This window comes from Arachis ipaensis, chromosome B4, assembly GCF_059453495.1.
Source record: "Arachis ipaensis isolate K30076 ecotype BB chromosome B4, ASM5945349v1, whole genome shotgun sequence".
In the NCBI taxonomy this organism is placed as follows: domain Eukaryota; kingdom Viridiplantae; phylum Streptophyta; class Magnoliopsida; order Fabales; family Fabaceae; genus Arachis; species Arachis ipaensis.
The window spans coordinates 96194729-96210987 of record NC_142439.1 but is presented as its reverse complement, the minus strand read 5'-3'; the positions used below and the strand labels follow the sequence as shown (position 1 = coordinate 96210987).

Genomic DNA, 16259 nt, shown 5'->3' with positions numbered 1-16259 from the left:
AGAGCTGGAAAGCATTTTTAAAGATGTTCCGCCTGACCTAGAGGATTCAGAGGAATTGAAAGAGCCTATGAAATTTCTTCAGGGAGAGGAAAAACCTCCTAAACCCGAGCTCAAACCATTACCACCATCCCTGAAATATGCATTTCTGGGAGAAGGTGATACTTTTCCAGTGATCATAAGCTCTGCTTTAAATCCACAGGAAGAGGAAGCACTAATTCAAGTGCTAAGGACACACAAGACAGCTCTTGGGTGGTCCATAAGTGACCTTAAGGGCATAAGCCCAGCAAGATGCATGCACAAAATCCTATTGGAGGATGATGCTAAGCCAGTGGTTCAACCACAGAGGCGGCTAAATCCATCCATGAAGGAAGTGGTGCAGAAAGAGGTCACTAAATTACTGGAGGCTGGGATTATTTATCCTATTTCTGATAGCCCCTGGGTGAGTCCTGTTCAAGTTGTCCCTAAAAAGGGAGGCATGACAGTGGTTCATAATGAAAAAAATAAACTGGTTCCTACAAGAACAGTTACAGGGTGGCGCATGTGTATTGATTACAGAAGGCTCAATACAGCCACCAGAAAGGATCATTTTCCTTTACCATTCATAGACCAGATGCTAGAAAGACTAGCAGGTCATAATTATTACTGCTTTTTGGATGGCTATTCAGGCTACAACCAAATTGCAGTAGATCCCCAGGATCAAGAGAAAACAGCATTCACATGTCCATATGGAGTATTTGCTTACAGAAGGATGCCTTTGGGCTGTGTAATGCGCCTGCAACCTTTCAGAGATGCATGCTCTCTATTTTCTCTGATATGGTGGAAAAATTTCTGGAAGTCTTCATGGAGGACTTCTCAGTATATGGAGACTCATTCAGCTCCTGTCTTGATCACCTGACACTGGTTTTGAAAAGATGCCAAGAGACCAATCTGGTTTTAAACTGGGAAAAATGTCACTTTATGGTGACTGAAGGGATTGTCCTTGGGCATAAAATTTAAAACAAGGGAATAGAGGTGGATCAAGCTAAAATAGAGGTAATTGAAAAATTACCACCACCCGCCAATGTTAAGGCAATCAGAAGCTTTCTGGGGCATGCATGATTCTATAGGAGGTTTATAAAGGATTTTTCAAAAATTGCAAAACCTCTAAGCAACCTACTAGCTGCTGACACGCCATTTATGTTTGACACAGAGTGTCTGCAGGCGTTTGAAACTCTGAAAGCTAAGCTGGTCACAGCACCAGTTATCTTTGCACCAGACTGGACATTGCCATTCGAATTAATGTGTGATACCAGTGATCACGCCAATAGTGCAGTACTGGGGGCAGAGGCATGACAAGCTTCTGCATGTCATTTATTATGCTAGCCGTGTTTTGAATGATGCCCAGAAAAATTACACAACCACAGAAAAAGAATTACTTGCAGTGGTTTATGCCATTGACAAGTTTAGATCATACTTAGTAGGATCAAAAGTGATTGTGTACACTGATCATGCTGCTCTTAAATATCTACTCACAAAGCAGGATTCAAAACCCAGACTCATAAGATGGGTGTTGCTTCTGCAAGAGTTTGATATAGAAACAAGAGACAGAAAAGGGACAGAGAACCAAGTGGCTGACCATCTATCCCGGATAGAACCAGTGGAAGGGGCGTCCTCCCCCTCTATTGAGATCTCTGAAACCTTTCCGGATGAGCATTTGTTCGCCATTCAGAAAATACCATGGTTTGTAGATATTGCAAACTATAAAGCTGCAAGGTTCATACCCAAGGAGTACAGCAGGCAACAAAAGAAAAAATTAATTACTGATGCAAAGTATTAATTGTGGGATGAACCCTATCTCTTTAAGAGATGTGCAGACGGCATAATCCGTAGATGTGTGCCTAAAGAAGAAGCACAAAGGATCTTATGGCATTGCCATGGGTCACAATACGGAGGTCATTTCGGAGGTGAGCGGACAGCCACCAAGGTCCTCCAATGTGGCTTCTACTGGCCTACACTCTATAGAGATTCCCGAGAGTTTGTACGTAACTGTGATAGTTGCCAGAGAGCTGGTAACTTGCCTCACAGTTACGCCATGCCTCAACAAGGAATCTTGGAGATTGAGTTGTTTGATGTATGGGGTATTGATTTCATGGGCCCTTTTCCACCATCATACTCAAACACTTATATTCTGGTGGCAGTTGACTATGTATCAAAATGGGTAGAGGCCATTGCCACACCCACCAATGATACTAAAATAGTACTGAAGTTCCTCTAGAAACATATATTCAGCAGGTTTGGTGTCCATAGGGTACTAATCAGTGATGTGGGCACTCACTTCTGCAACAAACAGCTTTACTCTGCCATGGTCCGGTATGGGATTCGCCATAAGGTGGCAACTCCATATCATCCGTAGACAATCGGACAAGCTGAAGTTTCTAACAGAGAACTAAAAAGAATCCTGGAATCGACTGTAAGTACCCGTAGAAAGGATTGGGCACGAAGCTTGGATGATGCTCTGTGGGCTTACAGAACAGCATTTAAGACTCCTATAGGGACCTCTCCGTACCAACTTGTGTATGGTAAGGCATGCCACCTGCCCGTGGAACTGGAACATAAGGCCTACTGGGCAACCAGATTCCTAAACTTTGATGCCAAACTAGCTGGAGAAAAAAGATTGCTCCAGCTGAATGAGCTAGAGGAATTCAGATTCACTGCTTTCGAAAATGCCAAGCTTTATAAAGAAAAATAAAAAAGGTGGCATGACAGAAAGCTGTCATCTAGAATCTTTGAACCAAGACAAAAGGTTCTGTTGTTTAACTCTAGGCTCAGGCTATTCCTCGGGAAACTGAAGTCCCGGTGGAGGAGACCATATGTGATTACAAGTGTATCACTATATGGTTATGTGGAGCTTCAAGATATTGATTCTGATAAGAAGTTCATTGTTAATGGACAGAGAATCAAGCACTATCTTGAAGGAAATATTGAGCAAGAGTGCTCAAGGCTGAGGCTAGATTAAAAACTCAGCAAGGTCCAGCTAAAGACAATAAAGAAGCGCTTGCTGGGAGGCAATCCAGCCATGGGGCATCACTTCCTCTAAGCATTTTGCCCTATTCTTGATCTTATTTGTTTATATAAAGTTCATTGATACTAAGGTAAAGAGTCAATTATATAAGTTTACAGGGTTACAGAAGGATTCTGCACACAAAACAAAGAAAAAGAGCTCACTGGCAAGAAAACGCCAGTAAAAGTCTATTTTGGGCGTTCAACGCCCAAAAGAAGCATCCACTGGGCGTTGAACTCCAGTAAGGATAGCCATCTGGGCGTTAAACGCCAGAAAGAAGCATCTTCTGGGTGTTGAACGCCAGAAAGAAGCTCCTTCTGGGCGTTTAACGCCAGATTTACAGCGTCCTGGGCGTTCAGAAAAACGCCCAGTGACAAAGGAGTTCCTGGAGTTCAACGTCAGAAAGAAGCAACAGCTGGGCGTTGAACGCCCAGGAGAAGCAGCAGTTGGGCGTTGAACGCCCAAAACATGCAGCGTTTGGGCGTTCAAACGCCAGGATGGTGGGGAGGAGGTAAATTCGTTTTTTCTTCATATTTTTCATTTTAATCTTAATTTTCATGTTTCAATTCATGATTTCTTGCATAAACATGTTACAAACCCTGATTTCTAAAATCCCTAATTTCTAAAAAAAAACCTACTTTAAAAATATCAAATGTATCTTAATCCATAAGCACAAATCCTTTTTTTTTTTTTCAATCCAATTCAACTCTTTTTCAAATTTTCAAAACAAATCTATCTCTTTTCATTCTAAAATCTTTTCAACTAATCAATATCTTTTTTTTTAAAAAAAATCTCCATATTATCTTTTTCAAAAATCCAAATTTATCTTTTTCAAATATCTTTCATATCTCTTCAATTTTAAATTATATCTTTTCTTATCATACTTATTTCTTTTTAAATCATATCTTCTATCTTATCTTTCTCCCTATTTTCGAAAACCCACCCCTCCCTTTTAAAAACACACTCGGCCTCCTTCCTCTCATCCACCATTCAACACTAGCTCTCCTTCTATCCCTCTCCTTTCTTTTCTTTTGCTTGAGGACAAGCAATCCTCTAAGTTTGGTGTGTTTATCCGTAATCACTAAACCATACCCACTAAGATCATGGCTCCTAAAGGAAAACAACCCACTCCAAGAGGCAAGAAAGAGAGTGTTCCAAAACCACTTTGGAATCAAGGGAGGTTCTTAACCAAAGAACATTCAGACCATTACTACAAAATAATGGGTCTAAGATCTGTGATCCCGAAAGTCAAGTTCAATCTGAAAGAAGATGAATATCCGGAGATCCAAGAGCAGATTCGAAACAAGAACTGGAAAGTCCTAGCTAATCCTGAAACGAAAGTGGGAAGGAATATGGTTTAGGAATTCTACGCTAATCTGTGGCAAACAGACAGGCAGAGAATATCTGGAGCTGCCCTCTATGACTATAGGACTGTGGTCAGAGGAAAGATTGTTCATATCTACCCTGACAAAATCAGGGAGATCTTTAAGCTACCTCAGCTGAAAGATGACCCAGACTCCTTCAATAGGAGAATGATGAGAACAAACAAGGGTTTGGATAAGATTCTAGAGGATATATGCATCCCTGGAGTCAGGTGGACCACCAGCACGAGGGGTGTCCCAAATCAACTCAAGAGAGAAGATCTCAAACCAGTCGCCAGAGGATGGCTAGACTTCATTGGGCGTTCTATATTGCCCACCAGCAACCGTTCTAAAGTCAATATTAGAAGAGCAGTGATGATCCATTGCATTATGTTGGGAAAAGAAGTAGAAGTTCATCAACTGATCCCATCTGAATTCTACATACTTGCCAACAAGAACTCCAAGGATGCCAGGTTGGCTTATCCAAGCCTAATCTCTATGCTCTGCAAAGATGCTAGAGTAAAGATGGGAATAACATAGTATATCTCAGTGGAGCAACCAATCACTAAAATCACAATGGAAAAACAACAAATGCAAGATGACCCCATCAAGAGGAGGGCGCAAGAATTCCTACCAGAACTCCCTCAATTTGAATACTGGGAGCATCTTGAGGCATCTGTCACTAAGTTGCAAGAAACCATGGACCAAATGAAGGAAAAACAGCAAAATCAAAACAGCATGCTTTGCAAACTGCTCAGAGAACAAGAAGTGCAAGGGCGTGAATTAAGAGAACTAAAGCGTCAGAAACTATCTCTTGAAGGGCCAAGCACTCCACAGACTAAAGAGGCATCCACTTCCCAAAGTCAAGGTTGTTGTGTTCTGATCTTAACCTTAACCCTGTGATAATTTTTTTTATTATTTGAGTTTTACCTTAGGAGTCATATAGAAGTAATTAGTATCTATGTTTTGATTTTATCTCCAATTAAGCTATAATTTATTTTTCTCATCATCATTAAACATGAATAAAATAGAAGATTTTCTTTAGGATAAGGAGGCAATATTTCTCGAGTTTTTAATACAAGAAATTCTGATTAATTACATGTGGTGGCAATGCTTTCTGCCTTCTGAATGAATGCTTGAACAGTGCATATGTCTTTGGAATTTGATGTTCTTGAATGTTAAATATGTTGGCTCTTGAAAGAATGATAAACATGAGACATGTTATTGGTAATCTGAAAAATCATAAAAATGATTCTTGAAGCAAGAAAAAGCAGTGAATACAAAGCTTGCAAAAAAAAAAAAAAGCAAGCAGAAAAAGCCAATAACCCTTAAAACCAAAAGGCAAGGGTAATAAAAAGGATCCAAGGCTTTGAGCATCAGTGGATAGGAGGGCCTAAGGAAATCAAATCCTGGTCTAAGCAGCTAAACCAAGCTGTCCCTAACCATGTGCTTGTGGCGTGAAGGTGTCAAGTGAAAACTTGAGACTGAGCGGTTAAAGTCAAGGTCCAAAACAAAGAGAAGAGTATGCTTAAGAACCCTGGACACCTCTAATTGGGGGCTTTAGCAAAGCTGAGTCACAATCTGAAAAGGTTCACCCAATTATGTGTCTGTGGCATTTATGTATCCGGTGGTAATACTAGAAAACAAAGTGCTTAGGGCCACGGCCAAGACTCATAAAATTAGCTGTGTTCAAGAATCAACATACTGAACTAGGAGAGTCAATAACACTATCTGAATTTTAAGTTCCTATAGATGCCAATCATTCTGAGCTTCAATGGATAAAGTGAGATGCCAAAACTGTTCGGAAGCAAAAAGCTACTAGCCCCGCTCATTTAATTAGAATCTGAGCTTCACTCAAAAATTCTGAGTTATTATTATTTCTTGACTCATTTGTATTCTATTTTATTTATCTAGTTGCTTGAGGACAAGCAACAATTTAAGTTTGGTGTTGTAATGAGCGGATATTTTATACGCTTTTTGGGGTTAATTTCATATAGTTTTTAGTATGTTTTAGTTAGTTTTTAGTTTATTTTAATTAGTTTCTAGGAAAAATTCATATTTCTGGACTTTACTATGAGTTTGTGTATTTTTCTATAATTTCAAGTATTTTCTGGCTGAAATTGAGGGAGCTGAGCAAAAATCTGATTCAGGCTGAAAAAGGACTACTGATGCTGTTGGATCCTGACCTCTCTGCACTCGGAATGAAATTTCTGGAGCTACATGAGTCCAATTGATGCGCTTCCAATTGCGTTGGAAAGTAGACATCCAGGGCTTTCCAGAAATATATAATAGTCCATACTTTGCTCAAGGATAGATGACATAAACTGGCGTTCAACGCCAGTTTCATGTTGCAGTCTGGCGTCCAGCGCCAGAAACACGTTACAAGTTGGAGTTCAACGCCAGAAACAGGTTACAGCCTGGCGTTGAACGCCCAAAACAGCCCAGGCACGTGAGAAGCTTTAGTCTCAGCCCCAGCACACACCAAGTGGGCCCCAGAAGTGGATTTCTACACTATCTATCATAGTTTACTCATTTTCTGTAAACCTAGGTTACTAGTTTAGTATTTAAACAACTTTTAGAGATTTATTTTGTATCTCATGATATTCTAGATCTGAACTTTGTACTCTTTGACTGCATGAGTCTCTAAACTTCATTGTTGGGGGTGAGGAGCTCTGCTGTGTCTCGATGAATTAATGCAAGTATTTCTGTTTTCTATTCAATCACGCTTGTTCCTATCTAAGATGTTCATTCGCGCCTTATTATGATGAATGTGATGATCCGTGACACTCATCACCCTTCTCAACTTATGAACGTGTACCTGACAACCACTTTCGTTCTGCATTAGATTGAATGAGTATCTCTTAGATTCCCTAATCAGAATCTCCGTGGTATAAGCTAGAATTCATTGGCAGCATCCTTGAGAATCCGGAAAGTCTAAACCTTGTCTGTGGTATTCCGAGTAGGATTCTGGGATTGGATGACTGTGACGAGCTTCAAACTCGCAAGTGCTGGGTGTAGTGACAGACGCAAAAGGATAGCAAATCCTATTCCGGTATAATCGAGAACCTACAGATGATTAGCCATGCAGTGACAGCGTATCTGGACCGTTTTCACTGAGAGGAAGGATGGTAGCCATTGACAACGGTGATCCACCAACACACTGCTTGCCATAGGAGGGACGTGCGTGCGTGAAGAAGAAGTTAGGGAGAAAGCAGAGATTCAAAAGACGAAGCATCTCCAAAACTCCAACATATTCTCATTTACTGCATAACAAGTAACCTTTAATTCATGCTCTCTTGTTCATTTGCAAGTCAATTGATAACCACAAATTAATATCCTGACTAAGAGTTGCAAGATAACCATAGCTTGCTTCAAACCAACAATCTCCGTGGGATCGACCCTTACTCACGTAAGGTATTACTTGGACGACCCAGTGCACTTGCTGGTTAGTTGTGCGGAATTACATAGTGTGAAGTAATTTTCGTGCACCATGGGGTGAAGATTTGAGCCCCTATCAACCACCATAAAGGAGCTGTCCGTCAAGCTAATGATGATAAATAAGCGCTTGTTGGGAGGCAACCCAACCATATGTATAGTATATCTTACCTTTAATTTATCTTTATGTTATTTTGGTTTTTGATTTCATATCATTTTATTTTCTTTTGATTCCCATAGTTTTTCTCTTCTTTTTAACGTTTGTGATCATGTGTGGCACTTAGGACAAAAACAGGAATGCGTAGGAGCAAAAACAGAACACCCTGGAGGATATCTGGTGCACTAATTATGAATCACACTTTTCACAACTAGTACCACTAACCAGCAAGTGCACTGGGTCGTCCAAGTAATACCTTACGTGAGTAAGGGTCGAATCCCACGGAGATTGTTGGTTTGAAGCAATCTATGGTTACTTTGTAAATCTTAGTTAGAAAGTCAATTATATTGATCAGTTGAATTGCGAATAAACAAGAGAGCATGGATTAAAGGTTACTTGTTATGCAGTAATGGAGAATATGTTGGAGTTTTGGAGATGCTTTGTCTTCTGAATCTCTACTTTCCTCTGTCTTCTGATTCACGCACGCACGTCCTCCTATGGCAAGCTGTGTGTAGGTGGATCACCGTTGTCAATGGCTACCATCCATCCTTCCAGTGAAAAGATTCCAAGTGCGCTGTCACCGCACGGCTAATCATCTGCAGGTTCTCAATCACACCGGAATAGGATCTGCTATCCTTTTGCGTCTGTCACTACGCCCAGCACTCGTGAGTTTGAAGTTTGTCACAGCCTTCCAATCCCAGAATCCTACTCGGAATACCACAGACAAGGTTTAGACTTTCCGGATTCTCATGAATGCCGCCATTAGTTCTAGCTTATACCACGAAGATTCTGATTAAGGAATCTAAGAGATATTCATTCAATCGGATATAGAACGGAGGTGGTTGTCAGGCACACGTTCATGGTTTGAGGAAGGTGATGAGTGTCATGGGTCATCACCTTCATCACAGTTAAGCGCGAATGAACATCTTAGATAGGAACAAGCGTGTTTGAGTGAAAAACAGAATTACTTGCATTAATTCATCGAGACACAGCAGGGCTCCTCACCCCCAACAATGGAGTTTAGAGACTCATGCCGTCAAAGAGTACAGAGTTTTTGATCTAAAAAATGTCATAAGATACAAAATAAGTCTCTAAAAGTTGTTTAAATACTAAACTAGTAGCCTAGGTTTACAAAAAGTGAGTAGACTATGACAGATGGTGCAGAGATCCACTTCTGGGGCCCACTTGGTGTGTGCTGGGGCTGAGACTTAAGTAATTCACGTGCATAAGGCCATTTTGGGCGTTCAACGCCAGGTTTGGATCCATTTCTGGCGTTGAACTCCAACTTTTAATCCTTTTCTGGCGCTGGACGCCAGAATTGGGCAGAGAACTGGCGTTGAACGCCAGTTTACATCGTCTATCCTTGAGCAAAGTATAAACTATTATATATTGCTGGAAAGCCCTGGATGTCTACTTTCCAACGCAATTGAAAGCACGCCATTTCGAGTTCTGTAGCTCCAGAAAATCCACTTTGAGTGCAGGGAGGTTAGAATCCAACAGCATCAGCAGTCCTTTTTCAGCCTGAATCAGATTTTTGCTCAGCTCCTTCAATTTCAGCCAGAAAAATACCTGAAATTACAGAAAAATACACAACTCATACTAAAGTCCAGAAATATGAATTTTTCCTAAAAACTAATGAAAATAAACTAAAAACTAACTAAAACATACTAAAAACTATATGAAATTAACTCCAAAAAGCGTATAAAATATCCTACTCGGGTTGTGAATTATTGTTCGAAATTGATTCCCTGGCAATGGCACCAAAAACGGATGCACAGGACCAAGGTCTAAACATATCTTCACAACTTCGCATAACTAACCAGCAAGTGCACTGGGTCGTCCAAGTAATACCTTACGTGAGTAAGGGTCGAATCCCACGGAGATTGTCGGTATGAAGCAAGCTATGGTCACCTTGTAAATCTCAGTCAGGCGGATATCAAACAGTAATGGGTTTTCGAAAATAAATAATAGAATAGGGATAGAGGTACTTATGTAAATCATTGGTAGGAATTTCAGATAAGCGAATGGAGATGCTTTTTCGTTCCTCTGAACCTCTGCTTTCCTGCTATCTTCATCCAGTCAGTCTTACTCCTTTCCATGGCTGGCTTTATGTGATACATCACCATTGTCAATGGCTACTTTCGGTCATCTCTCAGGAAAATGATCCAATGCCCTGTCACGGCACGGCTAATCGTCTGGAGGCATCATTCTTGTCAATGGCTTCATCTTATCCTCTCAGTGAAAATGATCAACGCACCCTGTCACGGCATGGCTATTCATCTGTTGTTTCTCGATCATGCTGGAATAGGATTTACTATCCTTTTGCGTCTGTCACTAACGCCCCGCAATCGCGAGTTTGGAGCTCATCACAGTCATTCATTCATTGAATCCTACTCGGAATACCACAGACAAGGTTTAGACCTTCCGGATTCTCTTGAATGCCGCTATCATTCTAGCTTACGCCACGAAGATTCTGGTTAGGAGATCTAAGAGATACTCATTCAGTCTAAGGTAGAACGGAAGTGGTTGTCAGGCACGCGTTCATAGGGAATGATGATGATTGTCACGTTCATCACATTCAGATTGAAGTACAAATGAATAGCTTAGAAGCGAAACAAGATGAATTGAATAGAAAACAGTAGTACTTTGCATTAATCTTTGAGGAACAGCAGAGCTCCACACCTTAATCTATGGAGTGTAGAAACTCTACCGTTAAAATTACATAAGTGAAAGTCCAGGCATGGCCGAGAGGCCAGCCCTCAAACGTGATCTAAGATAGCATACAACTGATCAAAGATACCTAATACAATAGTAAAAGGTCCTATTTATAATAAACTAGCTACTAGGGTTTACAGAAGTAAGTAATTGATGCATAAATCCACTTCCGGGGCCCACTTGGTGTGTGCTTGGGCTGAGCTTGAGTGTTGCATGTGTAGAGGTCCTTCTTGGAGTTGAATGCCAGTTTTTGTGCCAGTTTGGGCGTTCAACTCTGGTTTTGGATCCTTTTCTGGCGCTGGATGCCAGATTTGGGCAGAGAGCTGGCGTTGAACGCCAGTTTGTGTCATCTAAACTTAGCCAAAGTATGGACTATTATACATTTCTGGAAAGCCCTGGATGTCTATTTTTCAACGCAATTGGAAGCGCGCCATTTCGAGTTCTGTAGCTCCAGAAAATCCACTTTGAGTGCAGGGAGGTCAGAATCCAACAGCATCAGCAATCCTTCTTCAACCTCTGAATCTGATTTTTGCTCAAGTCCCTCAATTTCAGCCAGAAAATACCTGAAATCACAGAAAAACACACAAGCTCATAGTAAAGTCCAGAAATGTGAATTTAACATAAAAACTAATGAAAACATCCCTAAAAGTAACTAGATCATACTAAAAACATACTAAAAACAATGTCAAAAAGCGTATAAATTATCCGCTCATCACAACACCAAACTTAAATTGTTGCTTGTCCCCAAGCAACTGAAAATCAAATAGGATAAAAAGAAGAGAATATACTATAAATTCCAAACTATCAATGAAACATAGCTTCAATCATATGAGCGGGACTTGTAGCTTTTTGCCTCTTGAATAGTTTTGGCATCTCACTTTATCCATTGAGGTTCAGAATGATTGGCATCTATAGGAACTCAGAGTTCAGATAGTGTTATTGATTCTCCTAGTTCAGTATGATGATTCTTGAACACAGCTTCTTTATGAGTCTTGGCCGTGGCCCTAAACACTTTGTTTTCCAGTATTACCACCGGATACATAAATGCCACAGACACATAATTGGGTGAACCTTTTCAGATTGTGACTCAGCTTTGCTAAAGTCCCCAATTAGAGGTGTCCAGGGTTCTTAAGCACACTCTTCTTTTTCTTTGGATCTTGACTTTAACCGCTCAGTCTCAAGTTTTCACTTGACACCTACACGCCACAAGCACATGGTTAGGGACAACTTGGTTTAGCCGCTTAGACCAGGATTTTATTCCTTTAGGCCCTCCTATCCACTGATGCTCAAAGCCTTGGGATCCTTTTTATTTCCCTTGCCTTTTGGTTTTAAGGGTTATTGGCTTCATGCATCTACTAACATCTCATCTCACATCTCTACCCTCCTTACAGTTGTGTTTCTTTCTTTACATCACATTCTTTGTCTCCCTCTTTTCTTCCACTCACAAAGGGATCCCTATACTGTTGTATAAAGGATCCATATTATTATTATTATTATTTTGTGCCCTCTTCTTTGTCATATGAGCAGGAGCAAGGACAAGAACCTTCTTGTTGAAGCAGATCCAGAACCTGAAAGGACTCTGAAGAGAAAATTAAGAGAAGCTGAATTACAACAATCCAGATGTAACCTTTCAGAAATTTTCGAACAGGAAGAGGAGATGGCAGCCGAAAATAATAATAATGCAAGGAGGATGCTTGGTGACTTTACTGCACCTAATTCCAATTTACATGGAAGAAGCATCTCCATTCCTGCCATTGGAGCAAACAACTTTGAGCTGAAACCTCAATTAGTTTCTCTGATGCAGCAGAACTGCAAGTTTCATGGACTTCCATCTGAAGATCCTTTTCAGTTCTTAACTGAATTCTTGCAGATATGTGATACTGTTAAGACTAATGGAGTAGATCCTGAAGTCTACAGGCTCATGCTTTTCCCTTTTGTTGTAAGAGACAGAGCTAGAATATGGTTGGACTCTCAACCTAAAGATAGCCTGAACTCTTGGGATAAGCTGGTCACGGCTTTCTTAGCCAAGTTCTTTCCTCCTCAAAAGCTGAGCAAGCTTAGAGTGGATGTTCAAACTTTCAAACAGAAAGAAGGTGAACCCCTCTATGAAGCTTGGGAAAGATACAAACAGTTGACCAAAAAGTGTCCTTCTGACATGCTTTCAGAATGGACCATCCTGGATATATTCTATGATGGTTTATCTGAGCTATCAAAGATGTCACTTGACACTTCTGCAGGTGGATCCATTCACCTAAAGAAAACGCCTGCAGAAGCTCAAGAACTCATTGACATGGTTGCTAATAACCAGTTCATGTACACTTCTGAGAGGAATCCTGTGAGTAATGGGACGTCTATGAAGAAGGGAGTTCTTGAAGTTGATACTCTGAATGCCATATTGGCTCAGAATAAAATATTGACTTAGCAAGTCAATATGATTTCTCAGAGTCTGAATGGAATAGAAGCTGCATCCAACAGTACTCAAGAGGCTTCTTATGAAGAAGAAGCTTATGATCCTGAGAACCCTGCAATAGCAGAGGTGAATTACTTAGGTGAACCTTATGGAAACACCTATAACTCATCATGGAGAAATCATCCAAATTTCTCATGGAAGGATCAAAATCCTCAACAAGGCTTTAATAATGGTGGAAGAAACAGGTTTAACAATAATAAACCTTTTCCATCATCCACTCAACAACAGACAGAGAACTCTGAACAAAATACTTCTAATTTAACAAACTTAGTCTCTGATCTATCTGAGGCCACTGTAAGTTTCATGAATGAAACAAGATCTTCCATTAGAAATCTGGAAGCACAAGTGGGCCAGCTGAGTAAAAGGATCACTGAAATCCCTCCTAGTACTCTCCCAAGCAATACAGAAGAGAATCCAAAAGGAGAGTGCAAGGCCATTGACATAAGCACCATGGCTGAACCCAAAAAAGGAGAGGAGGACGTGAATCCCAAGGAGGAAGACCTCCTGGGACGTCCAGTGATCAATAAGGAGCTTCCCTCTGAGGAACCAAAGGACTCTGAGGCTCATCTAGAGACCATAGAGATTCCATTGAACCTCCTTATGCCCTTCATGAGCTCTGATGAGTATTCCTCTTCTGAAGAGAATGAGGATGTTACTGAAGAGCAAACTGCCAAGTTTCTTGGTGCAATCATGAAGCTGAATGCCAAATTATTTGGCATTGATACTTGGGAAGTTAAACTTCCCTTGTTCATCAATGAACTAAGTGATCTAGATCAACTGACATTGCCTCAGAAGAGACAGGATCCTGGAAAGTTCATAATACCCTGCACCATAGGCACCATGATCTTTAAGGCTCTGTGTGACCTTGGTTCAGGAATAAACCTCATGCCCTTCTCTGTAATAGAGAAACTGGGAATCTATGGGGTGCAAGCTGCTAAAATCTCATTAGAGATGGCAGACAATTCAAGAAAACAGGCTTATGGACAAGTAGAGGACGTGTTAGTAAAGGTTGAAGGCCTTTACATCCCTGCTGATTTCATAGTTCTGGATACTGGAAAGGAAGAGGATGAATCCATCATCCTAGGAAGACCTTTCCTAGCCACAGCAAGAGCTGTGATTGATGTGGATAGAGGAGAATTAGTCCTTCAATTGAATAAGGACAACCTTGTGTTTACAACTCAAGGATCCCTTTCTGCATCCATGGAGAGGAAGCAGAAAAAGCTTCTCTCAAAGCAGAGTCAACCCAAGCCCCCACAGTCAAACTCTAAGTTTGGTGTTGGGAGGCAACAACCAAACTCTAAGTTTGGTGTTGAACTCCCATATCCAACCTCTAAGTTTGGTGTTGGAGAGTCTCAACAATGCTCTGAACATCTGTGAGGCTCCATGAGAGCCCACTGTCAAGCTATTGACATTAAAGAAGCGCTTGTTGGGAGGCAACCCAATTTTTATTTATCTAACTATATTTTTCTTAGTTATATGTCTTTATAGGTTCATGATCATGTGGAGTCACAAAATAAATATAAAAATTGAAAACGGAATAAAAAACAGCAGAAGAAAAATCACACCCTGGAGGAAGCATCTGCCTGGCGTTCAACGCCAGAACAGAGCATGGTTCTGGCGCTGAACGCCCAAAATGGGCAGCATCCTGGCACTGAACGCCCAGAACAAGCATGGTTCTGGCGTTCAACGCCAGAAATGGCAACAAATGGGCGTTGAACGCCCAAAATGGGCACCAACCTGGCGCTGAACGCCCAGAGTTGTGTGCAAGGGCATTTTACATGCCTAATTTGGTGCAAGGTTGTAAATCCTTGAACACCTCAGGATCTGTGGACCCCACAGGATCATCTCAGGATATGTGGACCCCACAGGATCCCCACCTACCTCCACTCACTTCTTCTCACCCCTCTTTCACACAATCCCATAAACACTCTTCCCCAAAACTCTTCACCAATCACCTCAATCCCTCTTCCCCGTCACCTCTTCACCACTCACATCCATCCACTCTTCCCCATAAACCTACCTCATAAACCCCACCTACCTTCAAAATTCAAAACCAATTTTCCACCCAAACCCACCCATATGGCCGAAACCTTCCCCCCTCCCTTCCCTATATAAAGCCCTCCATTCTTCTTCAAATTCACACAACACAAACCCTCTATACCCTTCTTGGCCGAACCACATCACTTTCTCCCTCTCCTCCATTTCTTCTTCTTCTTCCTCTATTCTTTCTTCTCTTGCTCGAGGGCGAGCAAAATTCTAAGTTTGGTGTGGTAAAAGCATAAGCTTTTTGTTTTTCCATAACTATTGATGGCACCTAAGACCGGAGAATCCTCTAGAAAGGGGAAAGGGAAGACAAAAGCTTCCACATCCGAGTCATGGGAGATGGAAAGGTTCATCTCCAAAGCCCATCAAGACCACTTCTATGATGTTGTGGCCAAGAAGAAGGTGATCCCCGAGGTCCCTTTCAAACTCAAAAGAAATGAGTATCCGGAGATCCGACATGAAATTCAAAGAAGAGGTTGGGAAGTTCTAACAAATCCCATCCAACAAGTCGGCATCCTAATGGTTCAAGAGTTCTATGCCAATGCATGGATCACCAAGAACCATGATCAAAGTAAGAACTCGGATCCAAAGAACTATGTTACAATGGTTCGGGGGAAATACTTAGATTTTAGTCCGGAGAATGTGAGGTTGGCGTTTAACTTGCCCATGATGCAAGGAGATGAACGCCCCTACACTAGAAGGGTCAACTTTAATCAAAGGTTGGACCAAGTCCTTATGGACATATGTGTAGAAGGAGCTCAATGGAAGATTGACTCCAAAGGCAAGCCGGTTCAACTAAGAAGATTGGACCTCAAGCCTGTAGCTAGAGGATGGTTGGAGTTCATTCAATGCTCAATCATTCCCACTAGCAACCGGTCTGAAGTTACTGTAGACCGGGCCATCATGATCCATAGCATCATGATTGGAGAAGAGGTGGAAGTTCATGAGATTATACCTCAAGAACTCTATAAGGTGGCTGACAAGTCCTCCACCATGGCAAGGTTAGCCTTTTTTCACCTCATTTGCCACCTATGCAAT

General features: G+C 41.2%; 1 non-coding gene across 1 annotated transcript; it reads right to left on the bottom strand.

Annotated features, from left to right (window-relative positions):
- Nucleotides 1-12761: 12761 nt before the first annotated feature.
- On the bottom strand, nucleotides 12762-12869 carry LOC148568459 (small nucleolar RNA R71). The gene has a single exon (XR_015881760.1). It is a non-coding gene; the product is annotated as a small nucleolar RNA R71 (small nucleolar RNA).
- Between the last annotated feature and the right edge of the window lie 3390 nt (nucleotides 12870-16259).